Below are 15,621 nucleotides of genomic sequence, written 5' to 3'. Positions count from 1 at the left end.
TTATTTATTTTCAAATGTGCTGAGGATGCAGCAGCTTGTATTGACGTATAGGGGAGTCTCTAGATGCTCGCAACTTTGAAAATATGGCCACTTATTTGGGTGCCTAAATATGAATTTAGGTGCCAAACTTTAGGAAAATCTTGGCAGTAGTGTTGAACCTATTCCTGTAAATTCGTGTATTTCAGTGTTAATAATAAAAGACTAAGGTCCTGAACCTACAGCTCAGTCAAGTCAGAGTCCCACTGAAGTTAATTGGGCTCTGTGAAGGCACAAGGGTTCACCCAGGTTGCTTATTACTGGGAAAAGGGCCTCAAAATATCAGAGATCTGTAGTTTAGATAATAAAAAACATGAACAACTATATATAAAATGTAGTTGCAATGAATTTTATTTTATTTTAAATGAAGAACACATTATAGAGAAAAGTGTTTTGAATTTATCAGATTACAGTTATTACAATGGATCAAAATATGTTAGTTTCTTAAGATTTCCTGTTTCCAAGGCTATTAGGCTATCTTAATAATATGACAAATGTAACCTGTAACCTACAAATTCAAACTTCACAAAAAACTTTTAATGTAAGATATTTTAAGGACTTTCTTTTAAGACTTTATAATGTCCATTGATAGCTTACATTGGTATGTGAAGAAAACTACAATAAGGCTGACAGATAATTAAGATTTCAAATTAATCATTGTCTCAGATGTCTGACTCACATCAAAATGATAAATTACAGTACCATAGGTTGACAAATATGCCATATTTAACACATTATTCTGCAAGAAAGAAATTAAATACAAGATTTAAAGTAAGAAGAATTATTAGCGTGCTGATTGTTTTGCTAAATTTCCAAGATAATATATTTTGGTGTGGCCTTTAAACAAATACAACTGCTATCTCCATCTTTTCATCTGGAATCTGATTATGCACATGTAAGTGGCCCCTTAATAAAATAAATATAGATTTTATTTATTTATTGCTTTATAATTTGGGGAGATTCATTAGACAAAATGTAATATTCATCTCTACAACAATTAAACTAAAACCAAGGCTTTGGTTACAATAGAAATTAGAAAGTTGAAGTGAAGCAATTATTAAATACATGTATATGTATATGGGCCTTTTTCCTGCAAATTCACTCTTTATATTGGCAAATGAAAGCATATAAAAAATTGCTCCACTTCCATTGTTGGTTCAGCCCAAATTTAATGTACTTGTTTTAAAACTAGATTGTAAACTATGGAGGTAGATATTATCATATCTGAGGTAGAAGCGAAACTCAAACAGCTTAATGGGACTAAATCGGGGGGCCCAGATAATCTTCATCCAAGAATATTAAAGGAATTGGCATCCGAAATTGCAAGCCCATTGGCAAGAATTTTTAATGAATCTGTAAACTCAGGAGTTGTACCGTATGATTGGAGAATTGCTAACATAGTTCCTATTTTTAAGAAACGGAAAAAAAGTGATCTGGGTAACTACAGGCCTGTTAGTTTGACATCTGTAGTATGCAAGGTCTTGGAAAATATTTTGAAGGAGAAAGTAGTTAAGGATATTTAAGTCAAAGGTAAATGGGACAAAATACAACATGGTTTTACAAAAGATAGATCGTGCCAAATCAACCTGATCTCCTTCTTTGAGAAAGTAACAGATTTTTTAGACAAAGGAAATGCAGTGGATCTAATTTACCTAGATTTCAGTAAGGCGTTTGATACCGTGCCACATGGGGAATTATTAGTTAAATTGGTAAAGATGGGGATCAATATGAACATTGAAAGGTGGACAAGGAATTGGTTAAAGGGGAGACTACAACGGCTCCTACTGAAAGGTGAACTGTCAGGCTGGAGGGAGGTTACCAGTGGAGTTCCTCAAGGATCAGTTTTGGGACCAATCTTATTTAATCTTTTTATTACTGACGTCAGCACAAAAAGTGGGAGTGTGCTAATAAAGTTTGCGGATGATACAAAGCTGGGAGGTACTGCCAATTTAGAGAAGGACCGGGATATCCTACAGGAGGATCTGGATGACCTTGTAAACTGGAGTAATAGTAATAGGATGAAATTGAATAGTGAGAAGTGTAAGGTCATGCGTTTAGGGATTAATAACAGGAATTTTAGTTATAAACTGGGGACGCATCAATTAGAAGTAACGGAGGAGGACAAGGACCTTGGAGTATTGGTTGATCATAGGATGACTATGAGCCACCTATGTGATTTGGCTGTGAAAAAAGCTAATGCGGTCTTGGGATGCATCAGGAAAGGTATTTCCAGTAGGGATAAGGAGGTTTTAGTACCATTATACAAGGCACTGGTGAGACCTCATCTGGAATACTGTGTGCAGTTTTGGTCTCCCATGTTTAAGAAGGATGAATTCAAACTGGAACAGGTACAGAGAAGGGCTACTAGGATGATCCTAGGAATGGAAAACTTGTCTTATGAAAGGAGACTCAAGGAGCTTGGCTTGTTTAGCCTAACTAAAAGAAGGTTGAGGGGAGATATGATTGCTCTCTATAAATATATCAGAGGGATAAATACCGGAGAGGGAGAGGAATTATTTAAGCTCAGTACCAATGTGGACACAAGAACAAATGGACATAAACTGGCCACCAGGAAGTTTAGACTTGAAATTAGATGAAGGTTTCTAACCATCAAAGGAGTGAAATTTTGGAATAGCCTTCCAAGGGAGGCAGTGGGGGCAAAAGATCTATCTGGCTTTAAGATTAAACTCAATAAGTCTATGGAGGAGATGGTATGATGGGATAACATGATTTTGGTAATTAACTGATCTTTAAATATTCATGGTAAATAGGCCTAATGGCCTGTGATGGGATGTTAGATGGGGTGGGATCTGAGTTACCCAGGAAAGAATTTTCTGTAGTATCTGGCTGGTGAATCTTGCCCATATGCTCAGGGTTTAGCTGATCACCATATTTGGGATCGGGAAGGAATTTTCCTCCAGGGCAGATTGGAAGAGGCCCTGGAGGTTTTTCGCCTTCCTCTGTAGCATGGGGCACAGGTCACTTGCTGGAAGATTCTCTGCTCCTTGAAGTCTTTAAACCACGATTTGAGGACTTCAATAGCTCAGACATAGGTGAAGTTTTTCAGGAGTGGGTGGGTGAGATTCTGTGGCCTGCGTTGTGCAGGAGGTCAGACTAGATGATCATAATGGTCCCTTCTGACCTTAGTATCTATGAATCTATGAAACTCTTTGGGGGCAGGGACTGTGTCATACTGTACATTTATAAAATGCCTACTGCAAAGATACTCTGATCCCAATTTGGCCTTCAGGTGTTATTACAACATAAATTAAAAATTATACATACAGAGAGAAATGTGGTGATATTATAAACTCCAGAGTTAGACATCTTAGAGGAATGGAACTTCCACTCCCTCAATAGCAGGAAAGCCATCTCTGGCCAACCTCATTTCCATGAATTATAATGTTGAGCACCTATAGTTCCACATACTATATTCTGTTGCTTTAGTGGGACTCTGTCCATGTTATAGTTGTATACATGATAAGAGATTGTGTGACAGGGTCGGGTCATATGGCTACTGGAGAGTGACAGAAGGTAGATATATTAGCCCCAGGTTAAGTAGGTCCCTTTTCCCTGGATAAGGGAACAGGGGCAGTTCCAGAACAATCAGGAACTTGCTGGAACCAATTAAGGCAGACAGGCTAATTAGGACACCTGGAGCCAATTAAGAAGCTGCTAGAATCAATTAGGACAGGCAGGCTAATCAGGGCACCTGGTTTAAAAAGGACCTCACTTCAGTTAGTGAGGAGCATGTGAGGAGCTGGGAGCAAGAGGCGCAAGAAGCTGAGAGTGAGTAGGCGTACTGCTGGAGGATTGCGAAGTACAAGCATTACCAGACATCAGGAGGAAAGTCCTGTGGTGAGGATAAAGAAGGTGTCGGAAGGAGGCCATGAGGAAGTGTCCAGGGAGTTGCAGCTGTCACACAGCTGTTACAAGAGACACTGTAGACAGTTGCAATCCACAGGGCCCTGGGCTGGAACCCGGAGTAGAGGGTGGGACCGGGTTCCCCCCATCCCCCTCAACTCCCTATTTGAGACAAGAGGAGGTAACCTGGATTGTGGGTCCCACCAGAGGGGAAGTTCCCTGGCCTATCCCCCAACCCACTAGCTGGGTCAGCAGAGACTGCAGGGATTGTTCTCCTCCATTTCCCCAAGCTGGCCAGTGATGAGGTTAGCTGAGTGAATGGCAGGTTTGAGCCACTAGCAAAAGTGGCCAAACTGAGGGCTGCAGTGAATCTCTGAAGCGAACAAATCAGCCAATAAGTGCTGGACCCACCAATGCAGAGGAGGAACTTTGTCACAATTGGTATAGTGACTGTACCTCTGAAAGGCATAGGAATAGTGCCCAATATGCCTTGGAGTAAGTGGGCTACCCTGACTTTTCAAGTACTAGACTCTGGTTTGGGAATGACATTCAAATTCAATAAGAGAGGTTAGAAGACTCCGTCTTAATGTAAGGCGACTGTTGCCCCCTTACTAACATTCAGTGGGGTGTTTTGGTTGGCTAGCTCTCAGTACTAAAAGGGGAAGGGTCTATGGGAAATCAGGACCCTGAGACTGACAGTCCCCAGGAACAATGGGGAGAGGCCAATGCTCCAGGTCAACCTGAATGACAGGGTGGGCAGGCTAAATCAGGGAGTCAGGAGGCCAGGGAGGTCCCGTCCTCTGTGTGAGCTGGATTTGCCTGGGTCAGACAGAGTGGGGCTGAGCTAAGGAGAAAGCAGGGGCCCAAGCTAAGCTGGGGAGCAGAGCTGTGCCAGATCCAGAGGGACCAGAAAAGCAGCCCAGAGAGAGAGCAGACCCTGTCCTGGGAGCAGAGCTGCAGCCCCAAAGCCAGAGGCACAGCCCAGAGAGAGCAGACTTTCCCTGGGAGGACACCTCATAGAATCATAGAATAGCAGGGTTGGAAGGGACCTCAGGAGGTCATCTAGTCCAACCCCCTGCTCAAAGCAGGACCGATCCCTGACTAAATCATCCCAGCCAGGGCTTTGTCAAGCCTGACCTTAAAAATATCTAAGGAAGGAGATTCCACCACTCCCTAGGTAACACATTCCAGTGTTTCACCACCCTCCTAGTGAAAAAGTTTTTCCTACTATCCAACCTAAATCTCCCCCACTGCAACTTGAGACCATTACTCCTTGTTCTGTCATCTACTATCACTGAGAACAGTCTAGAGCCATCCTCTTTGGAACCCCCTTTCAGGTAGTTGCAAGCAGCTATCAAATCCCCCCTCATTCTTCTCTTCAATAGACTAAACATCCCCAGTTCCCTCAGCCTCTCCTCATAACTCATGTGTTCCAGTCCCCAATCACTTTTGTTGCCCTCCACTGGACTCTTTCCAATTTTTCCACATCCTTCTTGTAGTGTGGGGCCCAAAACTGGACACAGTACTCCAGATGAGGCCTCACCAGTGTCGAATAGAGGGGAATGATCACGTCCCTTGATCTACTGGCAATGCCCCTACTTATACATCCCAAAATGCCATTGGCCTTCTTGGCAACAAGGGCACACTGTTGACTCATATCCAGCTTCTCGTCCACTGTAACCCCAAGTCCTTTTCTGCAGAACTGCTGCCTAGCCATTCTGTAGCAACCAGAGCCAGGGCGGCCAGAAAAGCAGCCCCGGAAGCAGGTCAGTGCTGGGAGCAGAGTCACAGAAGCAGCCTGCAGAGCAGAGCTGCAGCAACCAGAGGCAGAGGGGCCAAAGCAGCAGCCCAGGGAGCTGGAGGCAGAGCAGCAGCAGCAGCAGCAGCCATGCAGAGACAGAGTGGTGCAGCTGGGGCTGGAGCAGTCCGGAGCTGGGTGCGGTGAGCAGCTGGGGAGACCAAGGGGGACCCTGGGCAGTGGGCCCAGCACAGGGAGATGCCTCAGCCAAGAGGCTCTGCAGGCCAGGCTTGGATCATAACCCCGACAGGGCGGGGGCGACACTGGGAAGAAGGGTCCTACCACTTGGAGCCTGAGAACGTGTGGCCACCACCAGAGCAAGTGTCCAACCCACAGCATCCCTGCAGCACAGCCAGGGTCTGAGAAGAAGTCCTGGGACTTACAAGGAACAGACTGTGAACTGCCCGGACATTCCAGAGATACTGTTTGTGATGTTCCCTGCCACAGAGCGGGGTGATGTGTTTCCTTTAACTTTTCCCATTATTCCTTATTCTTTTTAAAATTAATTGTTGATTAAATAACTTGCATTTGCTTTAACTTGTATGTAATGGTCAGTGGGTCAGGGAAGTGCCCAGTGCAGAGAGAGTACCCCGGAGTGTGGACACCCTAGCCCCCGGTCCTAGGTGACCACAGCAGGGTTGGGGGTCGAGCCCCCCAGGAATCCTGGGCCCAGCCTTGTTGGGGTTACGAGGACTCTGCCAGACAGGAGAGTGGAAGGGGAGTCCTCAAGGGCAGGGAGGCCACTGAGTGGGAGTGGGAGCGAGGACTCAGATCCTTTCACTAGCCCACTTCACCGGGGTAGTGCAGAAGCCAGAAAAGTTCCGCACAATAGCGGGACTATTCCCCCGCTTACATTAAGGTGCATCTACAGAGCCTGCAGCAGCAAGCCTCCCAGCCCAGGGTGACAGACTTGGGCTTGCAGGGCTCACGCTAGCACTTTAAAAATAGATGTGTAGACAGCGCTTTGATGTTGCGGCTTTGGGGCACTGAAGCCTAGGAAAGGGAGTGGCTTCGGAGTATGAACCCCAGCCCAAGCTGTAATTTAAAAGCACAGTTTACCTAGCTATTTTAGAGCACTAGTGCCCATGAGCCCACATCCATCAGCCTGGGCTGGGAGGCTCACTGCCACAGGTTATGTAGACATACCCTGAGGATATGTCCATACTGCAATAAAAAACCCATGGCACAATGCTTCAGAGCCCCAGTTAATTGACTCAGGCTTCTGGGGCTAAAAATAGTAATATTGAAATTCAGGCTGTGGCTGGAGCTCGAACTCTGAGACCCATCCCGCTTTCTCGGGGTTTCCTGCCCAAGCCTGAATTTCTACACTGCGATTTTTAGCCCTGCATCTTGAGCCCTGTCAGCCCAAGTCAATTGACCTGGGCTCTGAGACTTGGTGCTGCAGATACCCATTGTGTACTTCTACACTACACTGCCATAAACCAACTGCAGCTGGCCCAGGTCAACTGACTTGGGCTTGTGGGTTTTCAGTCTGAAGAGCTATAAAATTGCAGTGTAGACTTTCAGGCTTGGGCTGGAGCCTGGGCTCTGAGACCCTGTGAGGGGAAAGGCAGAGCCTGACAGAGGTGAAAGTAAGCTGGTACGCCCCAGTATGGCGTAATGGCAAGAGCCGGTGCACCGTACCGGGGTGGATCGGCTTCCCCAGGTGCAATTTAAAGGGCCTGAGGCTCCCAGCAGCAGCTGGAGCCCCCGGTCATTTAAATTGCTGCCAGAGCCCCGCTGCCGGAGCCCTGGGGTAGCGGCGGCGGGGCTGGGGCAGAGATTTAAAGGGTCCGGGGCGATAGTGGTGGCCGAGTCCTGGGCCCTTGAAATCATCCCTGGAGCACCGCCGCTGCTTCCCCAGGGCACCGGCAGGCTCCGGGGATGATTTAAAGGGCCTGGGGTGGTAGTGGTGGCTGGAGTCCCATCCCCAGAGCCCTGCTGCCGGAGCCCTGGGGAAGCGGCGGCAGGGCTCCGGGGATGATTTAAAGCACTTACTGGTACGGGGCTGGGCTGGGGCTGGCTCTGACCTCCCCAGTCCCACCCCTTCCGCCCAAGGCCCCGCCCCTTCTGGGGGCCAGAGCCGGCCCCAACCCAGCCCCGTACTGGTAAGTCCCTAGACTTACTTTCACCCCTGGACCCAGAGCTCACTTTGCAGTGTGACCTAACTAGATTGGTGTTGGAGGATGCAGAACTACATCACATCACCCCAAAAGGTGGGGGCAGCACAGAGCTGAACTTCACAAGAAGGCCCAACCAGACTCAAATCACAAATAGGCAAGGCTAATTCAGGTGCTCACAATAACCCAGGTGCCAATTCTGTAGGATGATGTCACAGAACTGGACCAGGTAACTGCAGTGGTACCTGATGATGTGGACTTCTCTAGGCAGGAGCAGACAGGGTGAGGAGAGCCACCACTTGATAGTTTCTCTCAACTAAAACTGAGAATAATTGGACCTGTGAGTGTTGTTTTAGATGGGTGGGGATTATCTGACAGAGTTCTGGACCTCAGCTAACCAGACAATATCTGACACCACAGCGGCTGTCCAACCTAGGTCCTGGTGCACAGATTCAGCTTTGTTCATTGTATTGTATTTGTACATATGTAATCATGCTTCTTTTATTTATTTTTCCCCATTTCCTCCAAATAAAATATCTGTGTTTTCAAGGCCTCCTGAGTGCTTGTGACAGTGGGGGAAGAATCACTGCAAAGGTGACTAGGAATGTTATATTTAATTTCTCAGAGCCAGGAGTATTGCTCGGTGGGGGGTTGAGCCATATTTTTAGTTTCACCAGCTTAGGTCTCTAATATTCCCATGGGTGTTAGTCTGCAGAAGTTACAATAACCATGATAACACACTTAGTTTTTGGGATACTGGAGCAGGCCTTATAAACAAGGGTATACCTGGGTTTCAGGGACACATGGTCATCCTAAATTGGATGGGTTGGGAGAAGAAATATTTTCCCAATCAATGGTTATTTTGTCTTATCTTGACTTATCGTCAAGAATTATCAGACAAGGCTATATTTGGGAAATTGTAATTATCCTTTAGAACAATGTTTGCCACAGACTTATTATGAATGCATCATATGTGGTAAGATCCAGTTTATTTTATCTAGAAAAGAAAATTGTTTTGTAATTAATATACTTGTATTGGGGAAAGCATTTTAGTTATTTCACAGCCTTTAACTGGAGGGTTTGGTAATCTCTTTTTGTTTGGATTGATCCTGCAGTATCAGTAATACTGTAAAAGGCACAGCAAATTTCTGATATCACTTATAATAGCATAAAATTGTAACTCCATTTACCTCTGTGAAGTAACAGATTTGTACCAGTGAATGAGAATTCAGAACCTGGCCTAATGGCTTGATTTCTTGTTTAACCATTTACTTTCCCCATTTCCTATAGACAGTTCTTGATAGTTTTGTGAATTCCCTTTTATTTACCAAAGTGTCTCTTAAAATAACACAGCTGCAGCTGATCCTATGAATTTTCCCTATACGCTGATTTCACTGGAGTATAGAATTACAGAGCATCCTTAATGGACCTTTTGCCAGTAGTGAATAGATACAGTGTAATTGAAGTTTGTTATGCTTCCTTCCTGCCTGCCCCAGACAAACATCCTCCAATTCCCTACACCAAGAGTTTAGGGGTGGCAGAGTAAGGACCTCGAGTTGTCACATACACCAGGGCAATTCTCTGTTCATAATTCATAGATTTTAAGGTAAAGGTGGACCATTAGATCATGTAGTCTGACCTGCATAACACAAGCAATAGAAATTCACCAAGTTACCCTGACTTTGAAGCCAATGGTGATTTTGCAGACAGTTTCCAATCCTTTTGTTTTTTTGCTTCCTGACAGATGCAAAGGAAGCAGATCTCAAAAAGAACCTAGTCTTTAAATTTGATCTTCAGAAGGAGGAGGGAGCTGAGCTTGCACATTTAATGAGTCTTGTTTTCAACAGTTTGAATCTCCAGTGAAGAGCTTTCTGGAGCTCTACAATTTATATGCAAATATAATTTAAGATGTTTATAGTTGTATTCCTGTTTACTATATGAACAGAAAGCAAAACGCCACAGCTTCTTATCCAGCAAAATTAAGCAAGTTTAATGAGCATCTCATCAAATAAGTTTTTACTAAGCACTTGCTCAGGCAAAACTCCCATAGACTTCAATTGTCTCCAAGCCACCAGACCTACTGTTGTAGCAAGGACTGAATAAAAATTATGTATGGCCTTCAGAATATAGCCCATACTTAAAAATGGTTTTTAAGGCCTCTGTCCTACAGTCAAGTGACTGGGTACACCCTTATGTAGAAACCCATTGACTTAGACTATTCTCTTACAATACTATTTACTTCCTGTAATAAAACTCTAACCTTTGATAAACTTTGGCAGTGATGATGTTAGCGTTGTCAGTAATCTAAAATATCTTGTGTAGTCAAGGCTTTAGCTACATTGCCTACATGTCAGAATTCAGAAATCTTTAGCTACATTTCATCTTTAGCTACATTTCTGAATTCTGATATGTAGGCAATCTAAAAATAGTTCATTCCCATTTGTTCAAATATTTCACTTGTCTGCCAACTGCCAAAATTATATTTAGGACTCATATCCTGACACATTTTAATTATACCAATATTGTTTGATTTACATGCTCCAGTAATTCATTACATCAGCTACAGATTCTTCATAACAATGCTGTAAGAAGTGCATGAAGGCTTCCAGAAGTCACTAAATGGAATCCATAATGTAGTAATCCAGAGTGTCTGTTTTTTCCCACTACTCATTATCAAGAAAATATTAGATAACCTTTAAATTTTTACCATGGCTCTTAACTCCCTCTCCAGAATCTTGCAGCATAATTATTAGATTACTACAATTTAAATTGTTATTCATACACTAAAGTTGTTCTGTTATTTTCAGTGTCTAAGAACAATTACAATACAAAAGAAATCTACTGGAGAATTCAGAACAGTGTTGTAAAATGTCTACAAATCATCTCCAGGGACCCTAGAATTCTATAGAATCCTACCTCAAAATCCTCTTTCTGCACCGTTTCCATTTCAAAGTGTTCTGGGATCAATGAGATTGCAAAACAAGGTTTCTGATATGCTTTTACCATGAGTAAAAATTGCTATCGAGAAAATAAAATGAGACTTTCTTTCCTATTGCTCTTAGATTATTATTTACATCATTAGAAGATTTATGCATATTTAGAAAGCTCTACTAGCCAACTCCTAGATGGGTTGGAAAATGCCTTGACTATTTCCTTGACCTCTCCGCCCCCTCTCCTGTCTTTGTTCAGATACTTCACTTTATACCCCCATGCTTATTAATGAAGTCAGCAATCTTAACTGAACCAGCTACCTGCTTAATAGCTATGAAATAGTCCAGTAAAAGCAAAAGAACACACTATTCAAACACAACTAGAATCACTGAAGCCCCTGCTGTGTGCTACAAGCTGCTATCTCCCTTTCTTTCTTAGCAGCTGTATCTCTCTCTTGCATGCACACAGTGAATAAGCTATATTATGTATCACAGGACAACAGAAAATAGAAACATGAATCAAAGTGGATTTTGTTTTATTCCAAATATAAACTAATCTCACCAAGACGAATATAAAAGTGGCTGTCAGGGATAGATTGTGGCTTGGAATGAGTGCTCTTTCAGGGGATTTAAGAAGACTTAAGAATTTTTCCCCTACCACGCACCCACCCACACTCACACACACCCCTGTGTGATTACCCAGATATTGGGACCAGGGGTTTTGGAAGAAGGAGTGCTGTGGATTGACATACTCCCTTCTCAGAGCAGGTGGGCATGGAGACGGTCGAGTCTTGCCTCCATAACCACAACACACCAACCAGTGCAGATAAGCCAGCATTCAGTGAGAAAAAGGGAACCAATATTTTGCTGCTGGCAAAGCTCATGATTCAATATTTCTCCTACTTAATTTACTTGAACCAACTGTCATGTCTTCCTCTTCTTTTGAGAAGAGCATTTCAGTTTGTCTTATTTACAGCTTTGCATATTATTTTGTACATACTTTTTTCTTCTAGGTTACTTCATCTGTACTACAAAAGTGTTCTCTCTCATATGGTGGAGAAACTGATCTTACCCAAGTGTATGAACACGGAAGAATGGAAAAGACAGAATTGAGAACCAACTCGTTCATAGACTGCCTGTAAATACAATAATAATGGTACATTCACTAGACTCAGATTGTCATCTTCCTTCTGCATCTCAGGGCCTGGATGACTAATTCATCTTCTTCCATTCAAACAAAATCAGTGACCAAGCTGCATATCCTCTGATTCTAAATGTGTTGCATCACCAACTCCATCTGCTAATCTGGGGGTGAGGAAGTAGAATTGAAAAATAATTGTGTTTTTGGTTTGGTGTCTGAAGCGGAGAAAGAAAAGCAAGAAAAATATTTGTGTCAAGTTGACCTGAAAAAGAAGCTTTTTGTTTTTTCTTGCCAAAATGAAAAACTGAAAAAAAATAAAAAATCAGGTGGAATAAAATGTTTCACTCAACCCAAAACAAACCATTTCTTTTCATTTTGAGGTGTTTTCTCCTCTCTTTTGAATTAAATATGACTAATTTTCTAAATGAAACCTTTCAAAAAGAAAAGTTGAAATGTTTAAACTCAAAAATATCAAACTGAACATTTGTACTTTTTTGAATATTTTTCTTTTAATTTTTTGCCAAAACTTTTTCCCTAATTTTACTCTGATTTGTGAATAGTTTTGGTTGACACAAAACTGCATTTTTCAACTGATAAACTATTTGTCTAAAAAAAATTCCCCCAGCTCTAGTATGAAGTTTACTGTGCTTATTGGCTAGGATGTTAAATTTTCAATGGTATTGTCCAATGAGTGAAGTTTTAACTGATAGCACACTTAATTGCAATTAAGATGTCTATTGGTATTCTTTGTTTTATTCTTAAAAATTAAATTGAAAACAGAAATAGAATTGGATTGCTGAATGAAATAGGTTGGCAAAATCTTTCTTCAGTGCTCTACTTGTAATTCTATGTCCTTCCTTTCCCATGTTTAGTCTCAAAAAGGGAACAGAGAAATTAATACAATACCTATAGGTCATTCTTGAGTAAGTCCCTAGGAGATTCGTAGTTCACTTAGATTGTGAGCTACTCTGGAGTTTCCGGTCATGTCTCAGATGAAATACAAATAAATGTTTAGTTACTGCACAAGCATGCTTTCCATACGATCATATATCTATATCTGAAAGAATATGTCTGAAAATGTGGCAATGAGAAATTACTGCAAAGTTGATCATTGTTTGAGAGATGGTAATTCTTCCTTCTCCATTTTGTATTTTTTAAAAATGGAATGAGTCCTGTAATTCATATATGACAAGGCTGAATAATGTTTAACATAACTCATTCAATAACTTAGTCTTTCAAACACAGATTCATTTAAATACATAGTTTAATAATACTCAGCCCCCCTCCCTTGCAAGCTACCACTTTCTACCTTTATGTCATGTTTTCAGTGATGTGCCACTTTTTTTTCTTTTTTTTAATCTCAGGTTTCAAATTTTAACTGCGTATTCAGACACCTAAATAAGCTGCCTGATTTTCAGAGGCACCGAACAGCCTGCAGCTCTGTTAAAGTTCAGTAGGAGCTGCTGAGGGCTTGGAACTTTTGAAAATTGAGCCAGATCAGGTGTCTACATATGGACTTGGGATGCTAGATAGAGACACACAGTTTTGAAAATATTAGTTAGGGTTCTTTGTGTTCACAAAGAGCAGGGGTAAAGTACTGGAGATTCTACTGATATGGAATCTCATTTAAATAAATCTATTCTCTAATGCCAAAAAGTAAGACATCAAATGAATGTAATCTAATAGTCATCCCCTCTTCCATCAGCTGGGTTGCAGGGGAGCGTGATTTGAGAGACAAGCTAGGCAGGGGAATGGGAATTGAAATAAGTGTTGTTGTGGGGGGATGGCACTGCCTATTGCCAGTTCTAGGGGAGGCAGGTGATGCTGTGGGGCAGGGAGGGAGGCTGAGGGACTTCTGGCTGCATGACAAGTTTGGATTTTTAGACAATGTAGTCTCATCTCATTCTTTTGGAAGAACACAGTAAAACACTTGAGATCAGATTCAGCAAAGCACATGTTTGTTTAACTTTCAGCTCATGCTTACATACCTGGCTGAATCAGAGCCCATTAACTAGAGGAGTTTTAATTAGTTTGTTAAAAGAAATGGTTATATTGACACAGGGTGAAATTTTCTAAAGTTCCTACATGACTGAGGAGTTCAAGTCCCATTGAAAATTAGAGCGCTGTTTAAGCCTGGGATTGAATCTATGTGAGGAGTCTGTCAGCTGACCAGCCACACAGCGGTTCCTGTGCAACCTTGCACATTTTGGGCTTGATCCATAGCTCACTGAAGTCAATAGCAAAGCTCTCATTAATTTTAATAGTACAGGATCAGGGCCATTGTGTACCTGAGAATGGGCCCCACACATGCAGGTTTATACAGATCCAGTGGTTCCAGTACCCCATGCACCCAAGCAGAGGGACAGCAGCGGTTATTGGAGAGTGTAAATTTGAGCTCCCCAACCTCCCTGCACTCCGTGTGCTCAGAGCCCAAATAATCTGGTTTTATGTGGATAGAGTGATTTTTTACCCTGATGAGAAATGTTTGAGGTTTTATTGTTGTTGTGATGTTGGTTTGGTTTGGTTTGGTTTTTTTCAGGATTGGATTTTTGAGCGTATTAACAAACAAACAAAAACCAGCCAACCAAACAGAACTCCCCCCCCCACACACACACATTTTTAAAAAATACTATGAAACTACGGGACCTTTTATAGAAGTGCTGAAAGCACTATTTAGACCTTGAAAGTGCCTGGACTCTTTCAACATTATACCATCAAACCAACAGAAAATTTTTTTCCAAATATGAAAGAAGAAATTATATATTATACTTTGAATATTTACATTTCTAGATAATATATTGCTTGACAAAATCACCACCAAACATCTGTTACAATAGAGTAAAAAATGTGTCTAATCCATCTCAAATATAATTTGTTACACTATAGCTACAATTTGAATTCTGTAAATTATCCTTCTGTTGTATGTGAACTAGAAAATGATTGCAGAATAAACAAAGTAATTAGACAAGTTCAAAACAACCAGAAACTACAAAACAGGTCTCAAAAACATACAAATAACAGGTATTTTTTATTTCCTTGTTTAATTAACTGTGTGATTTAGGGAAAACTATTTGTGTGAATTAGTATTCGAACTGCATAGTATCGTGCAGTATTCAGGTAAACAGTTCCTAGCAGTGTCTGTGGCTGAAGACAAGTAACTTCGCTTGGCATCAGTCATAGGTGTTCTATATGCCAACATAAGTCCTCTGTGCAGAAGATGAGCCTCCAGGCATCTTCCTAATCGCTGCCTCCCCAAACTGCACCTCAACTGCTTAAACTCCCAGAGATTAAATCAGAGTGATCCACAGGAACAAAGAGGATAAAACTCAGAGATGTGACCTTCTTCAAATATTTTATAGCTATTGGTTAGCTGATAGTTGATCTCTCCCCCTCTAGTTAGGTTGTCTATGTGTCAGCACCAATAAAGAGAGACCACAAATCCCTAGAATTTATTACTCTTCAAATTCACAAGGAAATAGACCTGATTTTGTGCACAAACAGGAGTGCACGATCACTGCATTGAAATACAGAAGGTGATAGCCAAACCACCTGTCGGGCCAGAGTATTCATACTATGCCAAGACAACCTGAAGATGAGGTTGATTATAGAGGAGGTCTCTTTGAACCTATGTAACAAACATAGTCCTTTGATTCAGGAAGACGACACATCAATCCATTCAAGGTGATGCCTACACTCATACTGAACCCTCAGCAGACCCCACAGGGACTCTTG

The 15,621-nt window shown here is 42.1% G+C and overlaps 1 protein-coding gene across 1 annotated transcript in view; it reads right to left on the bottom strand.

The window, feature by feature from the left end:
* Positions 1 to 15,621, bottom strand: part of CSMD3 (CUB and Sushi multiple domains 3) — a 1,169,988-nt gene that overhangs the window by 969,450 nt on the left and 184,917 nt on the right. The window lies entirely within an intron of this gene.

The sequence above is a fragment of the Natator depressus genome, chromosome 2 (genome assembly GCF_965152275.1).
Source record: "Natator depressus isolate rNatDep1 chromosome 2, rNatDep2.hap1, whole genome shotgun sequence".
Lineage (NCBI taxonomy): Eukaryota > Metazoa > Chordata > Testudines > Cheloniidae > Natator > Natator depressus.
This window is presented reverse-complemented; position numbering and strand designations above follow the sequence as displayed.